The 6,753-nt window shown below is 43.8% G+C and overlaps 1 protein-coding gene across 3 annotated transcripts in view; it reads left to right on the top strand.

The window, feature by feature from the left end:
* The first annotated feature begins 1,386 nt into the window (after positions 1–1,386).
* The window catches only part of RFX3 (regulatory factor X3), a 137,251-nt gene continuing 131,884 nt past the window's right edge, over positions 1,387–6,753 (top strand). For all 3 annotated transcript variants that reach the window (XM_064438070.1, XM_064438067.1, XM_064438071.1), the window contains exon 1: positions 1,387–1,626. The gene's annotated coding sequence lies outside the window, so the exon portion shown is untranslated. The remainder of the gene's footprint in view (positions 1,627–6,753) is intronic.

Below are 6,753 nucleotides of genomic sequence, written 5' to 3'. Positions count from 1 at the left end.
TTTTGATTCAACATTGTTTTGTTATAGACTTAAACCTCAGTTGGTTGAGGTTTTATTTTTATATACTTACAGATTTCTCAGTATGTTTTGTAAGTAGTTCTTAGGCTATGACAGTTACATGGGGCCCTGAAAACCATGGTAAATCTATCAATGTTTTGAAAAATGCTTCTGTAGTATGTAAGAGCAATTTTGATCTGTTCCAGTAGGGACAGGCAGAGTGGTGGTAGGGCATGTGAGGCAAATGTCAGGTGCCTATAGCAACAGGTATCAGAGAGATGTTAAGATTGTTAAACCTTGCGTTGGTAACAGAACATGTGAGGATACAGATCACTACATGGGAAACAGTCATGAGGGAATTAACGGTTTGCATAGATGACAGGCAAGCATTACTGGCTATGCAGACAGCAGCAGCTACATATAGAACTGCAGAGATACTCTGCAGTATAGTGAAGCGCTGCAGGTGGGTATGCACTGCCACCATAACCATTACACGGGTTGGCATTGTATGCAGCCAGAAAACCTCATACACTTCCGTGTCCCCTGTCCCTCGACTACATGCGTGGAACGACCAGGGGGAAAAACTGCCGGGACGAGAGCACCCGGTTTTCACAGCTGCGTGTCAGCACCGCACCCACGGCCCCACTGCCTGCACAGGGGCCCAAGCCCGCCGGCGCTGCGAGGCCAATCGGACCCAGGGCAACCGCCCGGCGCCCCAAAGCCTTGGCTCGGCCGCAGCGCGGCCTTACGCCTCCCCGCTGGAGGGGCCCGGGGCTGGCATGGCCACTGCTGCGCCACAGGGTTGCGAGCCTCGGCGGCGGCCCTTCCTCCCGCCTTAAGATGGCGGCAGGCCGGCAGCTCCCCCACCGCCAGCGGCTCCTCGGTGCCATTTTCCGAGGGGAGGAGGCGTGGGGCGCCTGTGACAGGCGGCGCTGGGAGGGGGAGAGGAGCAGCCGCCGGCAGTCCTGACTTCCCGACTGTCTCACTTGGCGGCGGCTCCCTCGCCCGCCATCGGGCACTGAGCGTCCCCCGCGGCTCGCCGGCCACCGCGCCGCAACCGAGCCCCCGCCACTCGGCTCCGCTCCACCCCGCCCGCCGGAAGTGGCGTCAGACGGCAGCGGCTCCGGCCCAGACAGCCCCCGCGCAGCCACGCCCCTCGCCGCGGGCCCCTCGCCGCGGGCCCCGTGCCGCCAGCCGCCGCCTCCGCCGCCCGCCCCGCTGCCCCCATCCCCCGCACGGCGGCCCCGGCGCGGCCCACGGGCCCAGACGGTGCCCTGCCCGGCTCGGGGAGCTCCCCCTGCCCGCCCCGGCGCCGTCCTTTAGGGCAGGCCCCGCCTCTTCCGGGCCTTTCCGGCTGGGCCGCCGCCTCCTCCTCCCTCGCTCGCTCTCCCTTTTGTGAGTTATAGCAACCGTTGCCTTGTGAATCAAGCGCCATAGTCACCGTAGTCCTGGCGACTGTTACCCATCAACAACAACCGCTCCTCGCCTGCTCCTCCTCCTGCTGCTGCTCCTCACCCCCTTCCTCATCGTCACCCGCAACAACAACAACAACAACAACAACATCAACAACAGCCGCCACCTCCAGCAGCAACGACAGCGGGAACAGCACCACAGCCCGCCGCAGCCCAGGTGAATGCGCTCGTCGGGCGGACGCCGGCCCTGCCTCCCTCCCTCCTTCCCTCCCTCCGCTCTCCCTCCCTCCCCCGGCCGCTGCCTCCCCCCCTCCTCGCAGCATCTGGGCCGGGGCTGCTCCCTCGGGCTGCGCCGTCGGTTGCGGCGGAGCGGGGGGGACGGGGTCGCCCTCCCGGATTCCGCCCGCTTTTTCCCCCCTCCCCGTCCCTTTTCCCCCTCCTTCCCGATCCCCCCCCGCCCCGGCCCCGCCGCCCCTGGGTGCACTGTGGGGTCGGGCGGGGAGCGCGTCCCTCGGGGGGGCGGCGGGGATGGGGCAGCTGTCGGGCGGGGAGGGGAGCCGGCCGCGGCGCGAAGTGAGGAGGAAGAGCGGCTCGGCGATGGTGGGGACGGAGGCACGCTTCTGGGACCTCCGGGACAATCGCTTGGATGCGGTGGGTATGCATCTCACTCGGTCTCGCGTTCGCACGGATGGGGGGAATGTAGAAATCGAGGGACATGGCTCCGGCCACGGTCTAAGGTTACTTATTTGAACCCGAAAAAATAACCCCGTGTGGATGGGAGGGAAGATGCAGCCAGCGACGGATCCTGTAGCTCACCGAGAGCAGGGGGTGTTTTTCCCCATTCACTTTTAGGGGCCTTGTTCTGGTTTGATGCGACTGCTAAATGTTGCAGATTTTTGTGAACTTGCTATACCTTTTAATGATACCCTCGTGCTATCGATAATTCGATCGCTTTTCTGTGCTTTATGTAGCCATGTAATTTTTTCTTTTATTCATGGTTAATGTGGCTGCTTATTTTAGTGCAAGCTGTATTTTCTTTGTATTGTGAAGTGTTTTTTTGTTTATTCAATACCCCCACCCATACACACGTAGAATAACAGAGGTTTTTTTCTCGCGCTCCTTCTGCAGGGGATTATTTTTCGAATGATGCTTTTATATTGCCAGTATAGTGTGGAACAGTGCATGTGTATATCTAGTTTATGCACAGTGAGTTATGTTTGCATGGAGAGAATCCATTTCATTTTCCTTAAACACTCCACAGTGAAGGAAATTCGAGATATTGATGGTGAGTTTCTGTGCTGAGCAGCAAAGAAAGGAGAAAACAAGAAATAGTGTTAAAAAAAAAAGTGTGATTTTGTTATTACTACTGTATTACAATGGGATGTTTGGGAAAGAGGGAAGAGGCAGCTTTTTACCTCTCGAGGAGCTCTTGTAGAAATTGTGTTATTAATGAGGATGTTTTGCATTTTTTCAGCCCAAAATGCTTGTTTTCTTCATCCTTTTTGTGATTGCTTATTAAGATCTAAAGATTTGTGTTGTCAGTGTTGTCAAATCATACTTTATATACTTTTAAAAATTCTTTTGGATAAAGTGAATTTTTGGCATCTATTATGGCAATGAAATTCTCTTTTAACATCTCCATACCCAGCTGCACTCTACTCTTTGACTTGTCAAATCATGTCTCATTGTGGCAAGCTTTTTTCTTTTTGAAGTGATGACTTGTTTATTTCCTTATTGCTTTATTTAGTAAAAAAGTTAGGAAAAAGGATCTTGTTTTTAATCTAAAATCTACACTAATTGTATATACACTTTTTCTGTTTTTATATCTGTAGAACCCTGTGTAAAATGTGGCGTTTCTCATTACAATTTCAACAAAAATGTATTAGTTTGTCTCGCATTGGAACTACCAATGAATGTGACGGAGGCAACTTTTCCAAGCAGATATCAACTACAAAATGTGCTAAGTAGTTAGTGCATTGTTGATATTCGTATTTCTTGAGCTAAGGCATATTACTTTTTTTTTAAATGTATATTTCATGGGCCAACAAGAGAAAGTAGATTATTTTGAGTAATGACTAAAGGTCTCTGTGTTGTCGTCTTTTTATTATTTTACTCAAGATGAAAACATTGAGTGCTAGTTTTCTAGATCCTGCTGTCAGATAAGTTCTAAAGACATTAAGAGTTTACAGTGTGAGTTACACTACTGTATCAGTTATATGGCACATTGAAATCTTAATCTATTTGTTATTAGTTTTATTGGGTAGTTTATGCGATTCATTGGTTGTCAATCATTCCTGGCATCTGTTACTGTTGAAAAGACGAGATGTCAATTCTGCACCATGCCTTATCTTGTGTAGCCCTCTTACAGTGGTACAGAGTAGTACTCAGGATGGGATCTTTACCAGGTGTTGAAATCTGTCTTTGCAGAACATGTATCCAGACCCCTGGTAGCAAAGAGAAGTGTGCACATAGTCTGTGAGTCAAACTTTGTGTTTTACCTCTGTGAAGAGTTAAAGTGACATGAAACATCATGGGTACAGATGTTTCTTAAAAATCAGATTCAAAGTACATGATTTTGTGTAAAAACAAAGACCTTCTTAGCACTATTTAGCCACATTTGCTTTAGGCAGTAACTGCAATTTGCAAAATACTAATGCAGCCATAATAACTTCTTTTAATTTTATGGACTTTATTGAGAAAAGTATTGACTCTCTATTCTCTCTGAAATACTGTGACGATCACAGATGAGATCTGCATCATGCGTTCTGATTCCCTAATGCCTGCAGCTATCAAAGTAGTTGGTGTTTGTGGTGCTAACAAGTGTTTGAAAGTAGGGTGGCTTGTGTTTGTTTTGTGGGGTGTTTTTTTTTTTTTAATTCATTGGTTTTCATGACTTAGACTGTGTAGCTATCTAATGGTCTTTCAGCGTATCCTAATGAGATCCCATCTGGATCACAGGCTGTGTTGTGTTGTTAGTGAGCTAACCTACGTTGTGCTACTGAGGAAAAACCCTTTCAGTAATGTAGTGTAGGTAAATGAGATGGGAATCAAAGGTACAATGCTGTTAAAGATTTAAAATCAGGGTGCTTTATTTGATAATTAGGTTCGGCTTTGTTAGCACTATCCCATTTCTTGTTCCTGCCTTTAATCACGGAACTGTCTACAGAAGTAAATGTTGCTGTTTCTTTTAGTTTACTAAACTTTACATGGAGAGGGAACGCTGTTACTGGTTTCCTCTCTTCTTTCTTGAAATGCAAACAAGTTCATAAAATGCAATAATCTTTCATCATTGCGGTTGCTTTTGGTGTTCTAGACAGTGTTTCTGGTTTTCATGCTTTGCTTTGTCCTCATATGAAAGGCTTCCTTCACTCTTAAAATATTCCATATTAGTTGTATTTTTACCTGCAGTCTCCAAAAGCTTACCAGCTGCAGGTATTGTCATGTTAAGCTTTAAAAAGGAATAGGCTTTTAAAAATATAAGACTTTTGAAGTCCTTTTTAAAAATTATTTTCGGTTGAAACGATATGTTATGAATGCATTACAAATACAGACAGAATAAAAAATAAGCTTTCCGTGGTACTGTAGTGTCCTTGTATTTGGAGATCCATTTCTAAATCAAACTCTGCCAAATGGATGTATTAGAATACCAAAAGCAGTATGTTTTTAAATTATGAATGAAACTACTCATTTCTTTCCACTAAGAATGAGGGCTGAAAAATTAATGAGGCTTTTAAAATTAATAGGCTAATGTTTAAGATTATGTTTTTCTGTTAGCCACAAGTTTATTATTTACGTATTCCTGGTAAAGTTGGTTGTTAGTCATAACAAGACTTCCCTTTTCTCACAGATTCTATGTATACCCATATTTTGGAAATTTAAGGAGCAGTACAAATACTTGTTTGGCTAAATCTAGTTTGCTAGGGACAGATGGCTGGTTTAAACAGGTGTCACTTTCATTTCTTGTGTATTGTGTTGAGACTTCTAGAGGTTTACAAAAGAGCTGCCTAAAGCAGGTGGCGATGTCTGCTTTTATGAATAGCAAAGTGTACTTTTGTAGGAAATTATTTTCCCAGTGACTAGGTGAGTTTTAATAGTTAACATGTCATGTCAGAGTCTGAAGTGTTCAATATAGTGCAATCGTTATTTTTAAAATTCTTTCTCATTGGACTTCTAAAGGAGATGTGACTATTTGGGTGTGAAATTTAGCAGTTTATGGATATATGGATATCCACTGTGTGGACAGCTGTAGTCATAATAATTTTCATTCTTGCAAGACGAGGAGCAGCTATATTGCTTGATGTAACATTTTGCTTCACTAAAGTATTTATCTTTTACTTCTTTTCTTAAAGAATATTTTACTTATGAGTATTTTTTAAACCTACTATTAAGAACACAGGATTAGTTTCAAAATTGTGTCTTTCTTTTTTCTGGTACGCTTCTGTATTATACACCTGCAGTTCTCTCTCTTTTTTAAAAATTTTATTCTTCATAAGTTATAATTTAGTTAGATTTCGTTCTTTCTTATTAAAATCTTTCATTTGTTTTTTAACATTTCTTAGGCTTTTTTGTGTCTAAGGGTTCCTTTTTTTTAATGTTGCCTTTTTTTATAACAATGACTGATATTTATTCTTAGTTATTTTCTTTCTAGTAGATGCACCAGAGGGTGCTATGGTATTTGAAATATAAAAAGGAAAAATTTTAAAGTTCTAAAAATTATTTCATTGAAATACACTGGTAATGTATATGGGATTTGAATAAATCTTACTGAATTTTTTCTGTTTTTTTTTTCTGTACATTGCAATATAGCTAATTTACTATTTTGGCAATATTATGCAAAAAAAACATGGAAGAAGTAATCTGTTCCATCTCTGAGTATGTCTGTGTATGTATAAATGTGTGTATATATACACACACAGTTAACACACAATCTCTGTTCACTGAAAGAGAACAATTATTTATATGTAAATCAAGTCTGTATGGCATATAGCTGAAACAGTTCATTCTTACTGAAGTAAATTATTGCTCATCTGAAAAGCTAGATGAACTTACCTGAGAGGTGCATGCGTTTTTGGAGTGACATTTATTGTATGTTATATTTTTCATTTATAAGTCTATATTCACATTTTATGTAACCTGTTCATTTATAGCTGAATTCTTTTAAAAAAATGCATTGCTGAATGTGGATTTCTTAACACCCCCCCCAACCCCGTGAGATTTGTCCTGGATGAAATTGAGATTGAAGCTTACCTGTTTATTTCTGAATAGCAAACAAGACAGGGAGCTTTAGTTGATTAGGATAGATATCTTTCTCCATCAATCACTAAAAACCCTGCCCCAAGACCCC

This window comes from Phalacrocorax carbo, chromosome Z (assembly GCF_963921805.1).
Source record: "Phalacrocorax carbo chromosome Z, bPhaCar2.1, whole genome shotgun sequence".
NCBI lineage: Eukaryota > Metazoa > Chordata > Aves > Suliformes > Phalacrocoracidae > Phalacrocorax > Phalacrocorax carbo.
The sequence above is the reverse complement of the archived record's forward strand: the minus strand, read 5'-3'. Positions and strand labels throughout refer to the sequence as shown.